The sequence below is a fragment of the Homarus americanus genome, unplaced genomic scaffold (genome assembly GCF_018991925.1).
Source record: "Homarus americanus isolate GMGI-L3 unplaced genomic scaffold, GMGI_Hamer_2.0 scaffold24260, whole genome shotgun sequence".
In the NCBI taxonomy this organism is placed as follows: Eukaryota; Metazoa; Arthropoda; class Malacostraca; order Decapoda; family Nephropidae; genus Homarus; species Homarus americanus.
The window spans coordinates 2,172,542-2,186,242 of NW_024721079.1; positions in this window are offsets into that span (position 1 = coordinate 2,172,542).

Sequence of the window (13,701 nt, forward strand, 5' to 3'; positions counted from 1 at the left end):
AAACTTCATGATATTAAACATTAAAGTTATTATTATTACCCTTGATAGACAATTTAATGTTATCTTCTTTCTTCTTAAGGCAAGGGAATTATAACAAATCAACAAGAACGATTTAAGTGATCCTGGATGAAGCAATCGAGAGGTGTAAGGTCCTCTTCGCCTAATCTTCGTGGATTTGCTATGATTACTTGAAGAAGGAAAAAGATTAGAACATTAATTTTCCTATGGTGCTCGATTAATGAGACGCCCTCACTATATATAAGTAAATCCACGAAAAATAAACAAGTCATATCTTTTGCATATTATAAGGGTGTTGTTATCCTTGTTATAACCTTTAGTCACTTTGGATAGGAAACTTGAAGGCTGTAGCACCAACAATACTGACTACGCTACGATATGATCAAGGTTACACAACAAATGTACCATGTTGGACATATTTGTAAATCTGTTCACCGTACTTAACACAATGAACCAAATTGATTAACAATATAAATAAGTACTATGTCATTCTTTATTCGTTTATTCTAATAAGTTCTTAATCAGCTTAAGACAAAAAATAATTTGTTATCCTATCAATATATAACAATCATTACCACAGTTAATGATGAAGTCTGTATGTGGATATAAAGGCTTTAATTAAGGTAGTAATTTGGGACCACTTTTATCAATCCTGTCAGAGCACTGTTACGATAAATCTGTATACAGCACATTGTACGTAACCTCTTGAATTTTTAGTTTTAATTTAATTTTTTTTAGGAAGTCACAATCCAAACCTTGATAAATATTCTCTATAATTTTATTCACTTATATGTATTATTTTGTGTCCACTGTAACATCTTCCATAGACTTGAGGCGGAATTATAAAGACCTTAAGACGATGTATAATTTGTGCTGTAACTTTCCCAAACGTTCAGTTCGACTTGAGCTTGACTTAGTTCTTGTCTGGTTAGTTAGTTTGTGAGTTGTGGTCAGTCCAGATAGAGCCTCTGTTGGGTGACATAATCAAATGAGTCCAGCTTAGTCCAGTCTAGACCAATTATGGTGAGCGACATGTGAGGCTCCACACCTTGAGTACTGTGGCTCTAGGTGATGAATTAAAGGAATCAAACATTTTATGTGTGGTGTTCAGTTTAGTGTAGTGTTATTCCCTGTTTTACAGTAAAGTAACTCGATAGCTCAGCGGCTCTTTAGCAACAATGGGGGGGGGGGGGTAAAACACACTGGAAAATATACTATTTTGCAGCCGTTGTACTCTATAAAATGCAATGAAAAGTAGTAATTTAATTTGGAATAAAGTTTCTTCAGAGAGCATCGTTCACATTTCTCGTTCGTTTTGTCATATTGTATAACCCTTAGAGCGTTCGAGAACTCTTTTGGGCGAGTGTTACGCAGACACACATATAGAGGCACAGACGGACACACACACACACACTTAGAGCGTTCGAGAATTTTTTGTAGCGACAGAGTGACAGATAAGAGATGAAAATAAATAAAATAAGAATAAATACAAATATCCTGATAAATAATAAATAGTTACTATGGATTATTCCTATTGTACTTAACACAAGAACATAAGAACATAAGAAAATAAGGAGTCTGCAATAGGCCGGTTGGCCTGTGCATGGCAGCTCCTGTCGAGAGTTACTACCACTCTCTATCATCCATGAATCTATCTAGCCTCCTTTTGAAACTTTCCAGAGTTCCCGCACTTACTACAAAGTTGCTAAGCTTGTTCCACTCGTCCACCACCCTATTTGTGAACCAGTTTCTTCCTATCTCCCCCTAAACCTAAACTTATCCAACTTGAATCCGTTGCTCCGAGTCCTATCCTGCTCGGATATTATAAGAACTTTATCTATATCCCCCTTTATTGATTCCTTTCACCCACTTAAATACTTCTATCATATCTCCCCGCACTCTTCGTCTTTCTAGGGAATGCAAGTTAAGTTTCTTTAACCTATCCTGATATGGAAGGTTTCTAAGTCCTGAAATAATTTTTGTCATTCTTCGCTGCACCGACTCTTGTGAATTTATATTCATTCTATAATAGGGGCACCAGAACTGAACCGCATAATCGAGGTGCGACCTGACTAGCGCAAGATATAGTTGCAATAAGACCTCTGCACTCTTGTTACTTACACTTCTAGATATAAATCCCAAGTCACTAGCCAACATTTTTTCTTCAAGTTACACTTTCCTGTTAAACCATTCATTTATTTACTGGTTGATCAAGATTTCTTTGTATAAGCACAGGATTCTTTTATGTGTCTGGAGCGCTATACAGACTCAGGCCATTGGTCTGGGCAAATTAACAGGATCTTAATAAAACCCGGTAAAATTGCGTCAAGAATGTGCAGGTACTGTATTGAAATTAGTCCCATGAGATGACTGTCGACCCTTACCTCCGGGTGACCTGACCTGACTTGACTAACCTGACTGCCTGCCATCCTTACCAGCACGGAATGTAATATAATTTTCATGGTGATTAAGATTTTAGATAACAAAACAACAACACAAATTTTAATATGATTTCCATGATTTTCACTAAAGGTGGCCATGCCGAAGGAAGGAGGTCAGTGTATAGGATCACTCCATTGTTCTTGCTAATTCTATCAAGGGTTATTTTGAAGCCTAGTGCTGTTCTTGATTCTACAGCTTGGACTAATAGACGTGAGTGATGTCATTGTCTAGCTAATGTTATAATTCCACTACTGGATATGTCCTGAGCTGGAGGGAGGAGGTTAGGAAACGTCGCTTGAACCTAATCCAGACTGACGAGGTTACCGAGTCTGAGCGATGGACTGTGATCCCATTCTCCTAAAAGGGCCATAAGAAAATTAATGCTGAGATCAATGTGTAGATGGAGCGAAGGCGTTACGGTAGACGCAGCAACTAAGTCGTCTCCCAACCTTACCTGGATAACTACCGTAAAGAACATAAAAATGAAGGAAAAAATTGCAGCAAGTTTGTCAGCCCACGTGGAGAAGGTTCTGTTTATACCCAGCCAAAGTTCATAATAATCTGTCCAATCTTACCTAATCCTTTGCGTAATTTGTCTAAGGGAGGTCTTGAAAGAGGAAATGGGTTACTCGGCACTCAAGACCTGTTTATCGGCGTCTCGGTCGTATTCTGCGTGATGTTGAGTTAAGAAGACAGATTTGATCGTTCCTCCTTCCCTTGCCTCTTTGTGTGGCCTCCCCTCCTCTTCTGGCCCCTTCCCCTCCCGTGGGCTCCAACCCTCCTGTGCCCCCCCCCCTCCTGTAGCCCCTAAAGCCGCTCAGAGGACAGAAAGCTCCCCTACCGTCAAGTAGCCCGACAGCCTCACCTTTCCAATAACGTGAAGTTAAATATAGACCTAAGCATAAAGTATAAGTATCCTAAAAGTCGCACTAATACCGAGACTGATGTTAAGATTAATCTCGTATGGGGTCCTAACCCAGCAACCTTCGATGACGTGAACAAGCACATGTTCAAGAGTGCACTAACACCACGTCAGGCATCGTGTACGTGAACTACTTCAGAAAGGTTCTCCTTCTGGGCACGTCACTGCACAACTGAACACTAATGTCCAGCATTAACAAAATGACTGGCATTTATTCAGAGCAACGCAAGCACTTGTGAGAATGCAAAATGGAAATATATTGGTAAACTTTCAGTAGGGAAACATGCTGGTATACTGATGGTGTGATGTGAAATAAAGACAGGAAAAAGTAAAACCAGAAGATGCATAAAAGTGATGACTCCAGTCGTGTCAGACAGTATCACTCACCCTAAATCCACCGGAGTGTGTTAAAATATTTTTCTCCATAAGTCAGAGGCGTATCGCTAAAGTACTTTTTGCCTGACAATTCCTGTCATCCCAGTTGGGTGGATACTGTCAATGCAACTTTTCTTTATAAAATACGCTTATTATTTGATTTTATGGAAAGTACTTCAGCTATTTTTTCTTCTCTGGTCTCAGAGCGAGTGTGTATGGCTGCAGGAGGTGAAGAGTAAATAAAGGGTGAGGAGGATCGTCACCCGTGTCTTCAGTGTTCCCACAGACGTCATCAGCACGGAAAATGTAGGACTTGGGTCGCTGGAATGTTCGTGCAGGGCCGCCACATTCAACGGACCGCTGCCCAGCGATCACACCTCTGCCTCTTCTTCCTCCTACCACTCGTACTGCTGCCACTATTGCTGCTGCTGCTGTTGTTACTTGTTTTATCTTCTGTTATTGTTGTATCTGTTGTTCAGCCTCCTTGTGCTGCTGTTGCATTTGATGCTGCCTCTTTACGTTCAGTTACGTGAGTTCGGGAAGGGTCTTCTGTATTGCTGTTTTGCCTTCATCAATCAATCGTTCAGTACCAAATATTAATTTATTCAATAAACAAATGGAAGTGAACAATGTTCAATAACAAGCTTTAAATTTCCAAATAAAATGGGTCTCCCAGTTTGAGAAACGAACATTTAATATTAATAATAGACAATGAGTGGACAAATAACAAACACGTCTAATTTAAATTCTACTGTTTAAGAAAAAAACGAAAAAGTATGGAAATTAGTGTAAATTATCGTGTAAATTAAAAAAAAAATCAATACTAAAGGTGCCTAGCCTGAGATTTCTGCTGCTACACAGTTGGACTGATGATTTATATTTAGCCTTTGTTTTGTGGCTTTCTGTCAAATACCTGTACACTAATGTACTCAGTAAGCAAGTGAAAGTGAGGAGAAAAAAATTGCCAAATAAAATTATTCTAGAGTCTAGACTCGACTTCAAGTGTGTGTTGGCGGGCGGCGGAAGGCTACACTTACAGTAAGCCGGCTTGTGCTGGTGCTATTTTACACGTTTGTTATGGTCTTCCTGGCGAGGTACACATATTTAAAAGCCAGGGGAGTTAACCAGATATTGCTTACCTCCAAGGAAAGAAATTTTGTTTTGAGGAAAGACCCGCCTGACGATGTTCCTCACCGCAACCAAAGGAAGGACAATAGGACATGCACTTTTCGTTGAAAACTGCGTCAGAGAGGGCAGAAGAGAGACTATTCCTCTGATATTGATTCCTTAACCGGGGTTGGATGGTAACGCCAGACACAGTAAATACTTTTCTCTAGTGCTGAATTTATCGTTAGGCTCTAAACACCAAGTTCAGAAACATAGTTAACTGGTGACATTGAATTACCGCGGCAGTACGAAAGTCTTTCATTGATTCTTACCCTCTGTCCAACGTCAGGGTGTGCGGTGTAGTTTATCCATCTGCGTCAGGTCTATAACATCATAGTAAAAAGGATTGAGTCTCCAGTAAGGCCAGACGTCCGGGATAGTGGTTGATGTCTCTCCTTTATGCCTAGTGCTCGTGTGAGACACTCTCTGGTCCAGTGTCATTGCTAATTAGCCACCCTGAAGCTATGGTACAACAGATGGCAGTGGTTACGGGAGAAAGAACACTACACAACACAGTGAACACTTGACCACACGATGTATGGATACTTGACCACACACTCACTCACATTGACCACACGAACACCACACCTTGAACCATTATTCTTTAAACACAAAGTCTCTCTCTGTAAATAAAACTGATTGAAATATATTTTCCTCTTAATATACTTTCTGACGCCTTAAGGAGCAAAATTTGGGAAAATGAACTCTCAAATTACGACAATGCTCTTGGAATTTATTGAAAGTGACTCACATACCAAACTGGAACACTACAGACGAAAATTGTTGAGATAAAGCATCAGATTTGGCTAACAGGATACCGGGGCAATGAAGTAAGCTATAAAGCTCGAGGGAGCGTGGTGTAGGCCCGCAAGGGTCGGGGAACGGGTAAATTACCCCAAATGGGGTAAATCTAAAAATTTTTGGGGTAATGAGTTTGAATTTTTTGTATATATATATATATCATATCCAACAATTTTAGGAGCAAATTGGCTTGTTTTTGTTTACTGTACTAGTGTACGTTGAAGTCTGGGGGTAATTTCATTTTACTCAAAATTTTTTTGGGTAATACCCAAAAAAGTTCCCCGACCCTTGGTAGGGAAACGTAGATAAAGCAAATATGGTTATGGTTTTGATGTATTGCCAGATCTAAGATAGGAATTACGTGTGAGATAATTACGTATCGCTCTTATCATTTTAATCTTATCATATCTGTCTATATCATTATCAAGTTCTTTTCATTCATTAGTGCCATATCTCAAATAAAAATTACACGATACTTATTAATAATTTTTATTATTTATTGTCTTATACATGTCTCTATGTATCATTAGCGCTACATAAATGTTGGTCTTATCTATTATAGGTTATAGAACTGTTACAGTAAGACACCCAAGTCATTTAATGTTTTTCACACGAGTCATTACAGAGAGTCATCGTCACACATTGATGAGAACTTGCATGAACTTGTCATGTTTTTCCTTTTAACCAAAGTAGAAGCATGTTACAGGTGGGTACAGATGGTGAAGGTAGAAGCATAATACAGGCGGGTACAGATGATCATGGTTCACAATATCCATCTAGGATACTGAAATAAAGTGTCCACACAGAGCCATGAGATGTCCTCTATTCTTTGTTACATCCAGGGTAGTCAATCGTACCAAAGGCCTCTTACAATGTCTGTATATGGGGAGCTGACAGTTACACAGGCAGTAGGCTCATGTATACTTAACGGGTTGGTTGTCTTGTATTGTTTACACATGCATTGTATTAAGACATCCGTATCAGTTGCTGCAGGAACGGGTCGTGTGTGTCGAAGTTTCTTAGTGCAGTAAGTTTCTTTTGAAAAAAAAATCTTGTAGCTGCCTCATATTGATTTTTATAGTATTTATCATTTTACAACATATTAGTTAGAAAGACAGTTTGGTTAAAGTCTTTCATTATTAGTTCTAAAAGAAAGTTCATATTGTCACAGATGATACTGGTATTAGGCATGAATTTCTTTTCATGAACTTAAATTATTATTTTTTCAGCGGAAAATCAATCCGTAATTAGCATGCCACCATGGAGGACGATCAGTGTAGGCCTCAAATAGTTATTCTTTATCGTCGACTTATTCAAAGAGTTGCAGACTTCCCCTATGGATTCATCTCCCATCAGTCACAATAGGGACGTCAAACTGGCCCAGACCAAGATATCCTCAGACGAATGAATACGCTGAACTCAACAATCTTCTCTTATCTACTTCCTCTAAAGAAATGTTACATAGGGAGTCCAAGGCACAGGCGACATACTTAATGACATGGATCGTGGCGTCGAAACCTGCAGGGACAATAAAATCGATTTGTAAATTAAACAGGCAGTTCTGTTTGTTGACAGAGGGGACCTGGAACCCAAGGAAACAAACAGATATTCATGCTGGTAACTGGTCACAAAAAATATACTCTGATAAAGGATGAGTCGTACATAGAGACTTCGAACAAACGATCGAACAATTCTTGGACGTAGGAGAAAACAAAGCACAGTGAATAAAATCATATTGCGTTATTAACACAAGGGGTTAGAAAAAAATTGCATTTCTTACACTCCCGGATGATAGCTTTAGGACTACCTGAATTTAAAGTTTTATAGCGGAGTCAGTATGATCCAACACTGTTTTGTAGACCAGATTTTAGAGCCTGATTATTGGAGGATGATAATGTTACTGTAAAAACTATCAGTTACGAAGAATGTGTGTGTGTATGCGCGCGTCAGATGCTGGTAGACTGTGGTAGCCAGCGTGCTGTTGTAAGGTCTTGAGAACTGGACTTGGCACTAAAGGCAAAACACAATATTTATCGCCTCCCTTGGGACTCTACATACTCCATAGCCGCCGACTGACTAACTCCTCACCGGAGCGACGCTCGACGAACCACAAAAAATAGAAAATGTGAGGACCTTTAGTGGCAGGGTGGCCAATCAACGTCAATTCTAACACATGTGTGGAAGGGGTTCGAATTACTGTTAGCTGCAGTGAGTGTGGGCTGTATTTGAGTCTCACTGAAGTGTATAGTGGAAATAATGACTATTTTGCCCACTGTAACATTACAGCAGACAGCCAAGCAAAGAAGTAGGGTAAGTGACGTCTCTGAACCACCGTGCAATTCTACTGCTTTATACTACTTCTCTTGTCGGTGAAGTCACCAGTCGTTCCTCAATAAATATTCACCAGACCACCAATAGATCACCAGAACAGATCATCATTAAGTCATAGTAAGTCACCAACATACCACCGGTAAGTTACCGACATATCACTATTAAGTCACCAACACATCACCATCAAGTCAGTAATACATTCCTCGCTCTTCATCTAGTCATCGGCGCAGCAACAGCTCAACACTTAACCAACAATCACGAAGAGTATCGTCAGCCTTTGCATGGTCTGAGTCCCCAAGGCTTATGTGCGTGAGATGATATATCATTTATGTAGATTTCGTGACAACCTGCACATGCCCATCTGGCTGTGCGACAAACAGCAATCACCGGTATTATTTCCCCGTGGGATGGCGAGCATATGGCAGTGCCGTGATACACTTAGGCAGGTAGGAAAGGCCCAGGCTGTGGTTCTTGAGGTAACCAGGGCCCAGTTTGTGGTTATTAGGGAAGTCGAGGCTCTGTCTGTTTGGTTAGAGAGGAGTCCAGAGACCTGTCTGTCGTACACGAGACATCTAGGTCTAGTCTGTGGTTCTCAAAAAAGTTAGGTCTTGCCTGTGGTCCACTTGGCAACCAGTGCCTTATAAATGGCTGACAAGAAACTCGGGTCCCTTCCTGTAGTCCATGAGATGCCTGCTGTTCTATTTATTGCTCACCAGGCCACTAAGGTTTTAAAATTTCACAAGGCTACCTGGCCCTAACCCCAAGTCTAACAATTTATCAACCTTGCCCTTGGTCGACCAAGCCCACAAGGTATTACTTTTGGTCCAGCAACATACATTTAATCGTGATTTCAAGGTACAGGGATATAGAAGATTGTCTTCATGTTTCAGGACACAGCCCATAATGTGTTTTATGTTTCACAGCTGTTTGTGGTTCACCACAAGTATAATTAATTACCTTGTTATTGCTCGACAATCCTGATCTTGATAAACAAGATTATTTTCCGTGTTCCATAGATAAACCAAGATAATTTTGTTTTCCCTTTATTAGGGAATAAACCTTTGTTGATGGTTTCTCTCAGAGCTGTGATTCTGTGTTAGTTTTGTTTCATGAGCGGTGTGACCCTTCCATGTACTGTACGTTCTTCTAAGAGTGCTGTAACCCTTGGACGTCTCTTCAGGATTTTGACTCTAGTATGGGTCTCTTTTTTGAATGGCCTGCCAGGGCGGTTACTTTCCTGCAGAATACCGACTTTACATTTTGATATTTGGATCACTAATAAAGTTGAGTTTCTTGTAAAGAACTTTGGAAGACTTGCTTCAGTATAGTTTTGATCTTTGATGGTTTACATTGTTTTACCAGGAATTATTTTGATCTTTATATGATGTGTTTATTGTTATGGAATCTAAAATTTTCAAATTACAGTAATAGGAAAATATCAAGGGAATTTCAAATCGAATTAGTAACTGGAAGCAATAGTTGCTAATTCAATTTGAAATCACCTCGAACAACCTAAGTTAATGAATGACTGCAAGACATTACCAAAGGTGATGATCAATAATGAAAACAAGTATAATTAACAATAATATTTTATTATACTGTATATACCAGTATATGTACAGTACATGATGTATGGAAAGTGCGTCCCTCCACACGCACTCACTCCACCACCACGCCCAGTATCTTCAACGCACTTCTCGCACATCAATAGCCCCACACATACTGACACTAACTTAAGCGTCTTCAGTGAAACACGTAAATAAAGATGGGGGAAGTGAGGCTTAGCCCTGAGAGATATGGTGGACTACACTAAATAAAGGAAATATTCCATACTTCATATGTAATTCATTCTAGAAGATTCACAATAACATATTCTAACATGATATATTACATCAACATATAATAACGTGTTGGTAAAAAAAATATTTATTAAATTGAAACAAAATGTTGATAGATCATAATACAAATAGTATTTTGCTTTACAATGTACTCGGGAACAATTACGCACACAATACCGGCTTAACACACTTCATATTTTGTCTTCTTAAACCCGTTTGTGATACATCAATATAGATAATCTACTACATTATACAATTTATTTGGCAAGTATACAGCAAACAACATACCTGTACTTATATATATTTTCTCTTCACATAAGTTTGAAATAATTAATGGCGTCTTTAACTTACAATGTCTAAGTTTTTATTCTAAACCAGATGACACAGGTGGGACATAGAATAAAGCATATATTTTCTTTAGGGATAATTTAACATGTTATACCATAAATATATCTAAATTTAATACAACTAACAGACAATAATGATAAATAACCCTAAGATAGACAGGAGTAAATGTAGAGTTTAGTTTTTTCAGTTAACAACATTACTGAAACCACGACAAAATAAAAATATTGATAATTAACAAAGTTTTACATTAAATTAAATGCATTATAACATTAAAAAGCCAGTGTGTGAATTGGGTAAAAATAAAATTAACAAACACATACATAGTTAAAAAAGGATATTAACAATAAGAAATAAAATTAAAAAATTACGAATAGATTTCACAACAATTTCACATCAACAAAATTTTAAAAAAGAACACGAGTAACATGAATTAACAAAAGAAAAAATAGGACGAAATAATAGCAATGGCTAAATAACAAATAAAATATAAGGACAAATTTCACAGACTGTGATATTTCGGATTTTATATACAGTATCTATTACGAGACTTAGATAGCTTATGGTGTAGTGGTGTGAAGTTTAGTCTGGAACCTCCGTGCCCTCGGTGTCGCTCGAGTTAGGGCAACTACAAGTATGATAGATAGAAACTACGATTTCGATCACTTGGTATAAGCAGTACTAAACAGTATACGATGTATTCTATGTATAATCTCTACAGTTTACTATGCTTCTTGGGGAGTGATAAAGGTGAAAAGTCAAGACTACACAACTTTATAAATGTAATTTCTCAGGATGAGTTGACACGTTGCTCGAGTGTAGTTCAATTATAATATTTTTTAGTTGATTTTAAGTATTGACAGTGTGGGACTATTTCATGAAATCGAGTTTATGAGTTTCGTATGATTGTTCAGTCAATGTATTAATGTTCAGTTAACGTCATTGTGTTCAGTCATTGTTTTTTTGTTCAGTCGATGTCCTAACGTTCAGTCAGTGTCAATATTGAGACAATGTCTTTATGGCCAGTCAACGTCTTAATGTTGTCAATGTCACAATGTTCAGTCAATGTGTTTATGTTCAGTCACTGTTACAATGTTCAATCAATGTCATAATGTGAATTAACGTCTTAATGCTCAATCAATGTCTTAACGTTTAATCAGTGTCTCTAAGTTTGGTCAATGTCACAATGTTTAGTCAACTTCTTAATGGTATATCAATGTCAAACTGTTCAGTCAACGTCTATATGTAAAATTAACACAATCAAAATGTATCTTTATACTAAATTTTGCGTGGCACAAACACAACGGGCGAAGGATTGAATTTCAAGGAACCCATCTGTAAAGATGCTTATTTTTTGACTGTCTGTACCCTGACAACACTGAGCAGAGTACTGCATTGTTTATTGCCTACCTCACTCAATGCCAGTGATTGAGAATTAATATCAAGATCATTACTGAATAAATGTTGCCATTAACCCCTCGTGTACCGTGGTCAAACCCCTTGTGTAACTGTAACGTAATAATAATAATAATAATAATAATAATAATAATAATAATAATAATAATAATCATAATAATAATAATAATAATAATAATAATAATAATAATAATAATAATAATAATAAAAGGAGCACCAATCTAAGGTTCGACCAGTGGACATCTTGGCAGACATGCCGAGTCGCACAGCATCACCCAGCGCTGTTTCTGAATTAGTCTTGTAGCTTCCATATACTGTACTTCTCTATCACACCTGTTTGAACCTTTATTTTTACTTCTATTAAATCATGGTACACAAGGGGTTAGTAATTATACTTTTCATCATAACTAGACTGTCTGGTAGTATTACAGTGTCACTATTGATTACAGTCTGTCATTACTGATTATTGTCTGTGTCATAATTGATGTCTATATCAATATGAATTATAGAGTCAATTTTTAACATGTTAATTACTTACGGTCGGTGTTAACAGTCTCGATGGAGTCCGTAGGCCTACACATGAAACAAGTTAACGTCACAGTGAAACATACCAGGTTGGTCTAATGCTTCTGTCACTTAGGTCTTTATTATCTCATTTGTCAATTAACGCGACCCTTTAACTTCAGGAACCACAAGTCAAAGGTTAAGGTCTGGAGGAACGAAGATTTAATGCATTAGATCTCTAAAAGTCTACTAAGGCTGACATTTTACAGCCACCCAAGGAAGCAGTGTGATGTGTCGCCACGAGTCATTACCTACAAGTCATCATAAATGTCAGCTCCCATAACAGCAGGCAAGACAAAACGTTCTGTGATTTGTAATGGCTGCTTGAATTTACGTCTGGGTCATTACCTGAGTTAATGAGCAAACAGGTGTCTGAGATAACCCTGGATGTGCTGTGGTGTAATGTTGTGGTGGCAATCGGTATAATATCCACACTTCAGTAGGTGCTTAGGTGAATAGTTTGGTCTTCAATGACATTATTTAGGTATGAAAGGAATCCAAGTATTATAGAATTTAAGGCGATGTAATTACATGAACAAACGCATCCCAGTAAGGTTAGTTGTAGAAATATACGTAGAAATAAATAAGTAACTAAATAAATAAATAAATATATACAGTATATGCTTGTGTATATCCTTGCCCAAGCGTATATCAATGTGATATTTTTCCGCGAATTACCTTGTCACTTAACTAAAGTATCCGATTTTATTTTTCTATATATATATATATATATATATATATATATATATATATATATATATATATATATATATATATATATATATATATATATATATATATATATATATATATATATATATATATATATATATATATATATTAAATTTATATATAGATAACATTAATAGACTATACTGACACGAATCTCAGTACAAAATAATAACATCTGCATCATAGAAAACTACCGACAGGTCAATTAATGACTCAAATAGGCTGTATAACGATTAAATACCACAAAGCCGTATCGGTAAACTTAGTAGAATAATTTAGAAATCTGAAAAAAAAAATAGTTGAATATGTTAATGGAAACACGAATAAACAACTCTCTCATACTTATGTTCCAAAAATCTGAGTACTTGAAGGGCACATGCAAATTATGTCGAGTTTCTCATGTTGAAGGTACCCGCGTTCTTATACCCACACTACGATAGTATTTCCTCTAACTGCATAGGTTCAGATTCTCAAAAAATTACACGATTATTTTTCTTCCAAATTAAGAACAAAAGAAAAAAAAACAATTAGTTAGAATGGAATCTGTGGGTAATTTTGATGACATTTCAATCGTTATATTTTTGTGGTATCTTGTTTCCACGTGTTAGATATATTCTTTGATCTTCAAGTACAAAGGGAAAAATAACTACAGAATTTTTGGAAATCATAACCCAGGAACTTTGGTAAATATTCTTGCCACAATACATTTATATCACGCAAAAAAAAAAATTATATATATATATATATATA